Raw genomic sequence first — 13102 nt, 5'->3', positions numbered from 1 at the left:
CATGACATTAATGAGGCAGATACAGATTCAGCCCCCACTACATGGAAGCCAGCTCTGGCTTCCCAGAACAGCCCAGGACCCCATGTGGAACCAGGGACAATCCAGTGATAAGGCCCTCATAATGACTCAAATTCTGGCACCTGGAGGCCTCTCCTCTGAGTCTAGCAGAGATCAGTAAAATTCCATAGGCCTCCTAGATAGCGGACATCAAGTCAAGTGTCCAGAGGCAGGACCCTGGTCATCCACCATAGCAAATTGTCATAGAAAGAACAGTCACTTAGAAATCTCACATCCCCGACCTCCAATCCCCTCTTCCTTGCTATGTGACTTGGCGTTAGTCACTTACCCTCTCTGAGATTCTGTTTCCTCACCCTTCAACAGGGTGTTGTGGGATTGAAGAGATAAAGCAGGCAATGCCTGATCTAGAAGAGATGCTCAAGAAATGTTGGTTTCTTCTTCCCTTACTCATTTAGCAACAGGATGAGCTTAGTATTTCCTTCCCCATCTTGTCCTCCACCATCCTCCACTATAGAAATGGAGCTGCTTCCCTGGAGGCCTTGCTTTCTGTGCCCAACCAGTAAGGAGCAAACCTGAAACTGGTGGGACATTAGTGCCTGATAAGAATATGTTTCCAAGCTCTGCCCGGAGCAGACCTGCTCTTGGCATAACAGCTTCTGCTGAGCATTTGCTTACAGTGTGCCAGGTACCATTCTATAGAGTGCACATGTTATTACACAATCTATTCCTTACAATAACCCTCTGAGGTCAGTATTATTATCCCCTTTTACAGACAAGAAAGCTGAGTCACAGAAAAGTTCATTGACTTGCCCCAGATCAAGAACTTTAAAAGCAGTTGGATTGGCATTCAAACTCAAATGGTCTGGTGTCAAAGCCCAGGTTTTGAACAGGACATTATGCTGCCTCCTAAGAAGTGGCACCTGAGCTCAGACCTCAGCCTCCATCGGGGTCAGTACACAAGACTTGCTGGAGAAAAAGAAGGCAGGAGCTTGTCAAGTTTAGCTCTGCAGTGCTAGGGCAGCCCCTCAGATGTCCTGGACACCAGCCTGCCTAGGGACCATGCCACCAAGCACCAAGTCCTTCTCAGGTTGGGAGTGGGAGATAGGGATGAGGCAGGGGAAGAACAGGAGAGGTGGGGTGAGGAACAGCCTGTGCTCATTCCCTACACCTGCCACAGACCTGAGGCTTCTGTCCCTACGTCTTCCTGCCACTCAGCTCCAGTGGGCCTCCAGAGGTCTGCATTTCGTTTGACTAATTATCACCACTGAGTTCTGTGCCTCCCTTAAATGGCTCTTGGGAGCTGTAAGGTCCATTAGCTGTGAAAGCCTTTGGCAATCTCAGACTCAAAGGAGACAAATGTGGAAACAGGAGCCCAGGGAACTGTCCGCAATAAAACTCACCTGGATGTGCTTAATAAAAGGGAACAAACAGCAGCCATGAGGTCCCTGGCAGAACTGGACTCATGCCAGGTGTTTAACAGGCCTTCAGAGAGAGGCCTCGTTTGGGCCTAGAAAAGGGAAGGGAAGCGGGGGCTAAAAGCAGGAAGCAGCCCTATTGCCAACACAAGAAACCTCTTACCCCATCTGGCTTTCATCCCTTTCCTTCTTCCAGCACAGATCAAGCTCGTTGCTAAGAAGCTATAGGATCATTAGTGGGGAAATGTCTCAATCAATCCCGTCTCCTTAATCTCAATGTGGTTGCAGATGCTATCCTGGTCCCCAGCTCAGATGTGAATACCAGTCGGACCCAAACCAGTAACTTACCCTAATCCCCAACACATGCTTGGAGATAGGCCAATCTGAACACACCAGAGAGGCCAAGGATTTGATGGTCCCCAGGGTCTGCTGCCACCCAAGGCCTGGCTGCCAGGCCTGCTGCCTAGTCCAGACTACTGCTCTGAAACCCCATTGAATAAAACATCCCTGACATATACTGCATGCCAAGCCTTGTGCTGGGAACAGTGTCCACTGCAGTGGGGGAAGTGATTCACATCTACAAATTACAAATGAAGATGCTCTACAGAGGGGCCTCCTGGAGGCTACCCTAACTTAATGTCCACGTCTCAGGTGGGAGACGTGGCCTTCCTTGGGTCTCCCATGCCCAAGTACCTTTGCTACCATTGTTGCATTTATCACACCAACAGACCCTGTTTCTCCAAGTGAGGTCTGTGGACCAGCTGCATCAAATTCAGTGAGTTTCCTAAGAGCAAGTTCCTGTACCCCACCCAGACCTATTCGACCAGAATTGCCAGGGAGGCTTGAGAATCTGCTTTTTAACAGCTCCACAGCTGACTTTCATGTGCCAGCAATTCAGAGGAGCACGAATACAGTGTGATTCTCTGCTCCTTTGTCTGTCTGCTCCCCGTCCCCCTGCCATCTCTGCAAGCCTGGGGACCACAGCTTGTTAACTCTTGGCTGCTTGAGGTCTGGCATGTAGTAGGCTTTTAGTAAGTGGGAAATAAATACAATAAAGTAAAATTTGACCTAATACTTAAGGACACACTTTAGACAAGCAAAGCTAAAGGAATTGCATTGTAGATGGAGGAACTATTGTGAGCAAAGGCAATTATAGGAAAAGATAGCATTGGAGAAACAGCCAACATGAGAACTTAAATCGATTCTTGACCCCAGGAAAGTGACCCCATCCTCATGTAGACCCCGATTCCTTCACTGTCCTTTGGTTTCCAGAGGATCTGTGGAGTTGTCTATACAACTGCCAATTGCCCATTGTCTTGCCTTCCTTGTAATTTGTTTCAAATGCTTCAGATATCTTTTGGTAACTCATTAATTATCCCTTCAAAAGGGAAATCTATATATGTACATATATATATATAGAGAGAGAGAGAGAGAATAAGTTTTAACAAATAATAAAATGAACACCTGTATGTGTAGATGTATATGCCTAATATCCAAAAATTCTAGTTCTAGAAATAAAATCAAGAAAGTCCCCTGCACACCTTTCATGATCTCATACCTCTGATTTCTCCTGCTGGATGGGCCATTACTCTGAGTTTTATGCATATTATTCTCTTGTTTTCCTCAGAGGTTTATTGCCCGTATCCACTGTTAGTTTTACAAGATTCGTACTTGACATAAATGGTATAATGCTGAATATAGCAATTTACTTTTCTCTCCAGTCAGTGTTTATGAAACCTCTTCTTGTTGTTGCATGTGGCTATGATCCATTTATTTTCACTGTTGTATGGTATTTCATTATATAAATCAATTTCAATTCATTTATGCATTCTCCCATCGATGGGTGTCTGAGTGGCTTCCCAGATTTTGCTATAACGGACAGTGCTGCTATAAATATTCTTCTAAATGTCTTCTGGTGAACATGTGCCAGTTTCTTCAGAGATCCCAGTCTAGGAGTGGAATTCCAAGGGCACAGTGTTTCCGCATCTTTAGCTTTATTGGTATTGCCAAATTGTTTTGCAACTTGATAGTAGTAACTTTTATTCCCACCAGCAATACATAATCACACTAAAAACCAGATTCTTGCCAATACTTGCTATTGGCAGATATTTAAATTTTTTGCCAATTTTATGGCTATAAAAATTGTATTTTAACCTGTGTCTCCACTTACTAATGAGGTTGAGAGACTTTTAATATCATTATTTTGCTTTGATTTGGTTTGTTTTGGCTTTTGTTTTTTGCAAGTTGGATCTCCTCTACTATGAATTGCCTGTTTAGTGTCTTTTCATAGGGGCCAAATTTTCCTAGCGTTTGGTTCTGATGCAGCTGACTGGCCACTTGGTCTGCTGCCAGCAAGTTGATCTTCATATTCATTACCATCTCAGCAGCTCTTGCACAGCCCAGCTCACCATAGTAGGAGGCCACTCAAGCGCCCCACACCACTGGGTTCTGGGCTTCCCAGCACCTGAGGCAATTCCTGTAGCATCAGAACATGCACAGACATTAGAGTTAGGCCTACCTAGGTCTGAATCCTGCCTCTGTCCTTTACTAGCTGAACAATTTTCTTACCTACTGATATGGTTTGGCTGTGTCCCCACCCAAATCTCACCTTGAACTGTAGTTCCCATAATCCCCACGTCATGAGAGGGACCTGGTGGGAGGTAATCGAATCATGCTGTTCTTGTGATAGTGAGTGAGTTCCCATGAGAGCTGATGATTTTATAAGGGGCTTCCCCTCCGCTTTGCTCTGCACTTCTCCTTGCTGCTGCCATGTGAAGAAGGATCTATTTGCTTCCCCTTCCACAATGATTGTAAGTTTCCTAAGACCTCCCCAGTCCTGTGGAACTGTGAGTCAATTAAACCTCTTTCCTTTGTAAATTACCCAGTCTTGGGTATGTCCTTACAGTAATGTGAAAACAGACTAATACACCTACTTTGAGCCTTTATCTGTAAAACAGGAATAATACCAATCTCATAGGTTGTTTTTTTCCTCCTTATAAAATGGGCCTAAAAGTAACAACTTCAGAGGACCATTGGAATTATTAAATGAGAGACTGCATGTATAGTGCCTGTAACATGGTGGCACCATCATTCCCTCCCCTCCGCATGTGGTGGCTCCTAGACTTGGGGCCCTGAATCCCAGGTTCACCCCACTTCTGCCTGTCCCAGCCTCCTGACTGGGCTTCTCTCCAGAATTCCTTTCTGCACACTCTTTTTGGACTGAGACCCCACCAAGAACCTCAGCTCTTTGGATTGGGGCCCAAAGTTTAACCACTTGTTTAGACATCCTTCAGTCATGCAGCCCAGAACCAGGACTTTTAAAATGGGAGTGATTTCTGTTTTGATTCCTAACAATGCAATGAACAGTTGCAACTCCTCAGAAGGGAATAAAGAGAAAATCAGTACTACCCCTGCATTTCTATAGTTCAATAAACATTTCCTGAGCACCTACATGGTGATAGGTGCTGACCTGGGCAGTGACACAGAGATGAAGCAGAAATAAATAAGACAGAGATGAAGACGCAAAGACGCACAGCAACAAGAAAATGGAGAGTGAGACAGACAGAAAGTGAGATAGAGAGGGCAGAGAGAAATCACATGCTTACAAAGGATTTGAGAAATTGTCTGATGCAAATCTCAGTCTCTCAGTTCCTCTCTCACTCGGCCTCTCTGTAACCCCCACTGCTCCTGAGAATTCAGTTCTCTCCATCTTGCCCTGATATCCTGCAGAGACTTTATGACACCACACTTTCAGGCTCCTCCCTAGCTCACCACTTTTTACCATTTGCTCTGTTGGCCTCTCCTCCTTTGCATTCATCTCAACTGGCATATACCAGGTTTTGCTGCCAGCCTGCTTTACTCCATTATCAGACAAAGGCACCCAAACACAAGTTAAGTCAGTGACTCACTACAATGACCCCTAAACTTAGCCCTCTTTTCTGAGATCCACGTCGACATTCCAAACTGCTATCTTATCATTTTATATTTAATTCCAAACATAATTTGCCTGGATATTCCAAGGGCACCTCAAACCCAATTCACTTAAAGCTGAAGTGGTCATTTTCCCTGTTTTCCCTCCTTGCTCCCCTCTCAGATCTGGTCAGATGTCACTTCCTCTGTGAACATGCATGCACCTGCCTCACCCAGAAGAGGTCATCTCTGTTCTCCCCATTGCCACATCACTGTGGTCTGACCTCAGCTAGAACACCTATCAAGTTAGATGGTCTCATCTGGTTACATGCACATTCCCCAAGTAGATTTGAGCCACTCAGGGCAGCTACTATACCAAATTTTCTCTAGGTCCTCAGCATCCAGCTGAGGCCTAACACACAGCAGTTTACTGTTGAAGTATGGGCTGAATGATGAGGAAATGGAGGCCCAGAGAGGAGATGAGATTACCCAGGCCACACGGCAAGTTAATGACAGGGCCAGGACTCCAATTCTGGCCTCCTCACTCATTGTCCCATGCCTCCCTCATTGGGGCCTCTGGGGAGAAGAGGAGAAGCTGGTGAAAGGGCCAGATGAGCAGGGGCTGCTCAGCTTAGTTCCAATGATGAGCCCAGGAGTAGCCCACCCTGAGGCCAGCTGCCCCAAACACAAGTTCCATTTTGGGAAAGTCTGCATCCCCAAATCACCCACTTCCCATCCCTTGTTGTAAACTTAATGATGCCAAGAGAACAATCTAATCAAAGCACTTTCACATCCCTAAAGAAATTGCTGCTGGAAGCACTTATAGATAATTAGATTTTGCATGGAATGGAATGGGCCTGGGCCTAAAGCCAGACTTTCCTCATGGGCGGGCATGCAAGTGGTGATGAGGATGGCCTGGCCTGGTCATCATCTGGGCAGCAGAGCTGATGCACCTGGAGTCTGGATACAGAAGGGGCTGGTGAATGCTGAGATTCTTCCCAGGGAGTGGGAGGAAGAGCATGGAAATTGTCTTAGTCTATTTTATGCTTCTATAATGAAATACCTGAGACTGGGTGATTTATAAAGAATCAACTTACTTCTTACAGTTCTGGAGGCTGTGAAGTCCAAGTTTGAGGGGCCCACTTGCTGTGTCATTCTGTAGTGGAAGGCAGAAGGGCAAGAGATCTTGCATAAAAGGATTGGGGGTGGGGCATAAAGCTGAACTCATCTTTTTATCAAGAGCCCACACCCAAGATATCTAACCCACTTCCAAAATAACAGTATTAACCTACACATGGGCTCAGAGCCCTCATGACCTAATCACTTCTTAAAGGTCCCAACTCTCAATAAAGTTACACTAGGGATTATGTTTCCAGAATATGAACCTTGGAGGACACAACCAAACCATAGCAGAACTCTTGCAGTTAAAGAACCCAAAATGCACAGTAAACATCATATCAGATTTATGGGCAATATTCTCCTACTGATTATTGGAAAAGCACCAGTGGTGGTTTTTATGCAAATATCTGAAGGACACAGGCTAATATACAAAGGCCCATTATATATCACTGGTGCTAGTCTGCTCTTCTTAGTTTTGTTTTTTAGGGAGGTTGTTTTTGTTTTTGTTTTATGTGTCTAATTTTAAGGAAAATGAGGTAGAGTTGGTTTCTGGATTGTAACAATTAAACAGAATCATGCGAATGCACTGAAAACTCAGCCATAGGAGCAGGAGAGTGACCTAGACACGCTCAAATTTTCTCTTTCTTTCTGTCCTCCCAGACACCTAAAGGCTGCAGGAAAATATATGATGAGTGGGAATCACAAAGTGACTGGAATCCTGCTCATTGGTCTAGGCAGGATGGACCTGTTTGTCCAGGGTATAGTTAGAGGGCAAATTCAATTATAATCAGAAAGGGGAGCAAGGATCATGTCCAAGGAAGCAAAGGCAAGTGACAGACCAAGGGAAAGGGCAAAGCATTTCATGGAACAAATAAACCCATGGGTCAGAGGCAGAATGCTAATGTGGACTGTACACCAGATAGGGATAAGGTTCAGGATGATGTTTGTAACAGTCTAAGGGGTTAATTAAAGGCTCCCTTTATACAATGAGGTGTTTGTTTTACGGAGTGGTGGTAGAGCTGAGAGCTCCATAGAAAGCTACAGAAGCTAAAACAGGCCTTCAGGATGATAATATTATCCTCCTCCAAACTAATATATCCCAGCACTCAACTTCTTTTGCTACATCAAACAAGAATCTTTAGTTAAAAGCTAAATGGAAAAATACAAATATTAATATGTAACATGGAATGAAACAATGAATGAAAGGGATTATACAACCAGTTTGGAAGGCAAGTCAATGAGGTACAGAGAGAGAGAGACATACAGGCAGAGAAAGCAGGGATGAGTTATTAAGGTGGAAAGCAATTATGGATTGAATAACTTAAGGGTATACAGAGTAAATAATTTCCCTGTTAAGCAGTTGATTTTCCTTATAGCTGATTTTCAAACAGATGCTCTGAAGGCATTTTGGGGGTGGATTTCCCTTTGGGCCAGGGTTACTAGGCATGTGCTGATAAGAAAATATCAAGTTTTCGCAAAGCACTACTGGGAGCAGCTGGGATCTGAATTGTACCCAACTTGCTTCTAGATCAGTGGTCCTCAGCCTGGTTCTTAGATGATTAGAATCATCTAGGACAGTCTTAAAGACACAGATACCCAGACTTTACCACCAGAAATTTGAATTTAATTGGTCTATGATGGAGTCTTGGTATCATTAGGGTTTTATTTTTGTTTTTGTTTTTTGAGACAAGGTCTCACTCTGTCGCCCAGGCTGGAGTGCAGTGATCTGCCCACCTTGGCCTCCTAAAGTGCTGGGGGTATCATTAGTTTGTAAAACTCCTCAAGTAACTCTCATGGACATCCTGAGTTGAGCAGCACTGTTCTAGAGATATCTGTAATACAAGGAAGTTACACAACCTTCAGAGCAAGAAAAGCCTGGGCTCTTTGCTGACTTGGTGAAATGAGCAAGTTATCCACCTTCTATGAGCCTCATTTTTAATCCTTAAAATAATAATGGTATCATACTTAACAATAAAATAATAAATTAAATATTGACAGCTTTTTCCCTGAAATCAGTAACAAGATAAAGATATCCATTATCACTGCCCTCATTTAAAACCATACTGCCCAATGCAATCAGACAAGAAATGCAAAAATAGAAGGATTGAAAAAGTAGAAGCAAAACTGTCATTATTTACAGATGACATAATTGTGTACATAGAAAACCCTTATGAATCTACACACTATTAAAAACAGTAAGTAAATATAGCAAGCAAGATTACTGGATACAACATCAAATTTGTATTTTTAATGTATTAGCAACAACAGAAAATAAAAATTAAAAAACACCATTTACATTTGCATGAAATCATAACTAGGAATAAATCTAAAAAAGATGTGCAAGATGCCAGCACTAAAACCCAAAACATTGCTGAGAGAAATTAAAGACAGTTTGTATGGTGTAGAGAGATGTACTCTGTTCATTGATTAGAATATTCTACATTGTTTAAGATGTCACTTTCTGGCAGGGCGCAGTGGCTCACGCCTGTAATTCCAGCACTTTGGGAGGCTGAGGTGGGCGGATCACCTGAGGTCAGGAGTTCAAGATCAGCCTGGCTAACACGGTGAAACCCCATCTCTACTAAAAATACAAAATTAGCTGGACGTGGTGGCACACACCTGTAATCCTAGCTACTCGGGAGGCTGAGGCAGGAGAATTGCTTGAACCCAGGAGGCGGAGGTTGCAGTGAGCTAGAATCGTGCCACTGCACTCCAGCCTGGGCCACAGAGTGAGACTCTGTCTTCAAAAAAAAAAAAAAAACACAATATCAATTTCCTAAAATTTAAATTTTTAAAAATCCCAATCAAAATTTCAGCAGGTATTTTTGTGGACATTGACAAGCTGATTCTAAAATGTATATAAAACTGCAAAGAAGTTAAGAATTACCAAGATAATCTTAAAGAAGAACAAAGTTGGTTAATTTATGTTACCAAATAGAAAAATTTATTAGACTATAGGGGCCCCATGCTCTATTGGCACAAAATGAACCAAAAGGCTAATGGAACAGAAAAAAAAACTCATGCATGTATCACTATTTAAAAAAAAAAAAACGGTATCACTTCAATTCAGTGCTGAAAGTATAGTCTTTTCAATAAACGGTGCTGGCTCAATTGGGTATCCATATGGGAAAAAAACTGACCTTGAACACCATTTTAAAATTAGGTTGAAATATATCATAAGCCAAAATTTTAAAGGCAAAACAATAAAGCTCCTAGAAGAAAATTAGGAGAATGTTTTCATAACTTTGGAAAAATCAATGATTTCTTAAATAGACACACGCAGCACTGACTACAAAAGAAAAGGTCAATAAATTGAATTTTAACAAAATTAAGAATTTCTATTTATCAAAAGACTATTTATCATTTATCTCTATTTATCATTAAGAGAATAAAAAACCTACCACAGGCTGATCTTATGTATCTTAAGAGGATTTATATGTAGAACGTGTTTTTCAAAGTTTACACATCAATAAGACAAACAACCCAGTGTTTTAAAAATGGGCAAAAGACTCAGCCCTACATTTCACAAAAGATGATAACCAAATGGCCAGTAAGGATGTGAACAAGTGTTCAAAACCATTACTCATTAGGAAAATAAAAATTGAAACCATAATAAGAGAGGACAGTACACTCAAGTTGGTCACAAGCAGAGCACTGCATGTCCAGCTATTACAAATCTCCAAATAACTTGGTTTGTATTTTTGAAGTAGAAAGAGAGAATGAAACACCTTTGGAAACTGATTGTTCATTAGCTGGGCTTGTGTCTTTCCAGCTCTCCTCCCTTTCTCTTCCTCCCGTAAGTCTCTTCCCCTTTTCTCATCCTCCTTCCCTCTCCCTGTCTCTCTTTATCTCTGTGGGTGACCAGAGGACCCACCACTTGCCGGCAGCAGGTGGTGGGTGATGGTTCTCGTTCTGGGCTTTGAGGGCTGGCCTACCGTCCATGCTGCACTGTCAGTGCCAGACTGTTCCCGGAAGTGGATCCTGCCTACCAAATTCTACCCTAAACCTTCACATTGTATCATCCTCTCAATCCTCCCTCCACCTCACCAGCCCAAGCAACCTCCTTTACCCTGCTCCCCTCCAAACTAGCATTTGCCCCACTCCAGAAGCACTCAGGGGTGGCTGAGAGTGCCATCTCTGTACCTTGTCCCATGTCCTAGGCAATCTTTGCGTCCCTGTGAGCACAGCCTCCCTTCTCCCCAGCATCAGCATTGTGTTTTCATCAGACTTCTCATTTATTTTCTGTTCTCACCAGATTCTTTGGGCCCAGCTAAGAGATGCACAACAACTTTACCCTGCTAAGCCTGCTACATCCCACTCCACCACACACACACACACACACAGGGACAGAGAGAGAGAGACACACACACAAACTCTCAAATGCAGGCTCCATCTAAGAATTCACAGGCACCCAGCTCTCTTCTAACAACTCCTGGAAGAACACCACCCACTCAACACAACCCAAACCCACAGAAGAGGCATCTAGAATTCCTAGCCCTGCCAGCTAAACATCTAACTTTTGTTCATCACATTACATCTCACAAAATTACTTCATATGCCGCAGGATACCAGCAGAACTAGGAATCCCATCAAATGAGAAAATTGAGGCTCATAGGGATTAGAAAACTTCCTTGTGGTCACTTAGCAAATCAGTGGCAAATGAAGAACTGGTCTCAGGATCTCTTCACTAACGTCAAGCCTGCTGAACTTTACCCAGGGAACATAGCCAGTCTCAAAGGGCTTCTACTCATCTGACTTATCTCAGGCTGACTTGCAGAGCTCATCTTGGCCCATCAACCTCTCTAAGTCTCTTTGAGACCTAAGAACTTGGGCTTAGGACCATAAGAATTAGGAGACAGGCAAAGCCAGTGCAAATTGCCAGGGCTAAGTGGTGCAATCAGGGGCTCAGGGCAAATTCCATTCTGTCCTTATTGAGGGACCCTATGATGTTTATACTCCCCCAACTCCCACCCCTCATCAGGGTCTGAAACTGGTCACGGCATCCTGCCATGCTGTTTCAAGTGAAGTCAGACATTCTGCATTCTGGTCTCAGCCCTGTGGTTGATCTCGGGAATGTGGGTGTGCACATCGTTTCACCTCTCTGGGCCTCTATTTTCTCATCTGCAATGAGGAAGAATGAACCAGAAGTCTTCAAATGGTATTTATTTGGTTCCATAGCAAACATTATTCACCTGTGTGTGCAAACCACTTCCCTGATGGACTAAAGAAGTGGGTGAGAATAGTATCTCTTGGTGGGGAAGCCAAGGCAGAGTTCTGAGGCCAGGCAGTGTGGGATATGCTGCCAGAGCAGTACCACATACTGTGTGAGCACCAAGGAGGGAGGATCACAGTCGGGAAGGAGGTCCAGAGGAGGCCTTAGAGCGAGATGTCAACAGTGGAGGTGAAACTCTCATTGGAACATCCAGCACAGGCAGAGGCTCCAAGGCAAGGAGGCCCCAAAGATCTTTGGTGGAGAAATTTGTTGGGAAGGGGAAAATAACTCACATCTATAGAGCATTGACTTGTATCATCTTCACAACCTGCAAGGCAGGGATTGTCACTTCACTTTCACCTATGATGAAATGGGGCTCCGAGGGGTACAAGGTCACGCACACAGTGAATAAGTGGTGGAGCTGGACATCAAACCCAGGCTTGTTTACCAAAGGGGCAATGTGCTGGAGGCAGCTTGCTCAGAGGGCACCTTCAGTGCCAGGCTGAGGGGTTTGGATTTTGTCCAGTGGGAACTAGGAGGCCTAGGAAGATTTCCACTCCAAGAACACACAGGACAGACTCTGGGGAAATCTGGAAGTTAGAGACATGTTGGAATGAAAGATTTGCCTACATCATCGGAGTCTGGCTCAGTAGGAAGAAGCCCTCACTGCCCGGAATTTGTAAACCTCCCCTACTCCTCAACCCACTCCGCCCCACACACTGGCCCTGATTGTTGGTCCTGGAGCCCAGAGACCACCAGCCTCAACAGCCCCAGGAGAAGCCTACCCCAGGCAGCCTGATGGAGCCGCCACTGGTGTTCCTATCCACCAGGGGTCGCTGTTGCACAGCACATGGGGTCCCACCGAGCCTCTGCGGATGGAGCCTGCTCCTGCAAACCCACTGCTGCTCTTAGGCACCCGGACTGCCTGGCAGCCCCATCCCTTCTCCAAACTCAGGTTGGACCTGGCGGGAAAGGCGCAGTCCCCGAACCTTCCTTCAGTCTGGAAATTACTGGCCCATAATCTCAGCCTAGATCTTTGTTAGAAGGGGAGAGGGCAGGTGGGGCAGTGTGGCTGATTTAGTTCCTGCCTCTTTGCATCCTGGCCTCCTTAAGTGCCCCCACCCCAGCCATCAAGACAGACAGACAAGAGCCTTGGCATGTCGAAAGTGAACAAGCCACAATCCCTCTGAGAAGGCTCGGTCATGGGCCCTGCCCCCTTGCAAGGCTGGGAAGAGTGACAATGAGTGCCAGCCCCAATTCCTTTCTGCCTGTCAGCCAGAGTCACAGCACAGACAACTAACCTAGGACCCTGGGCCTCTCTGCAAAGCCTTATCCCATTCCCATGGGAGTTGAAGGCTAGTGTTTGGGGGTGTGAGGAGTGGAGGAAGCTGATAATCCTAGATGGGTTGAGTGCCAAAGAGGGGTGAAG

At 44.6% G+C, this 13102-nt stretch overlaps 1 protein-coding gene across 5 annotated transcripts in view; it reads right to left on the bottom strand.

The window, feature by feature from the left end:
* Window positions 1–13102, bottom strand: part of INSC (INSC spindle orientation adaptor protein) — a 136820-nt gene that overhangs the window by 25669 nt on the left and 98049 nt on the right. The window lies entirely within an intron of this gene.

Source organism: Nomascus leucogenys, chromosome 15 (assembly GCF_006542625.1).
Source record: "Nomascus leucogenys isolate Asia chromosome 15, Asia_NLE_v1, whole genome shotgun sequence".
In the NCBI taxonomy this organism is placed as follows: domain Eukaryota; kingdom Metazoa; phylum Chordata; class Mammalia; order Primates; family Hylobatidae; genus Nomascus; species Nomascus leucogenys.
The sequence above is the reverse complement of the archived record's forward strand: the minus strand, read 5'-3'. Positions and strand labels throughout refer to the sequence as shown.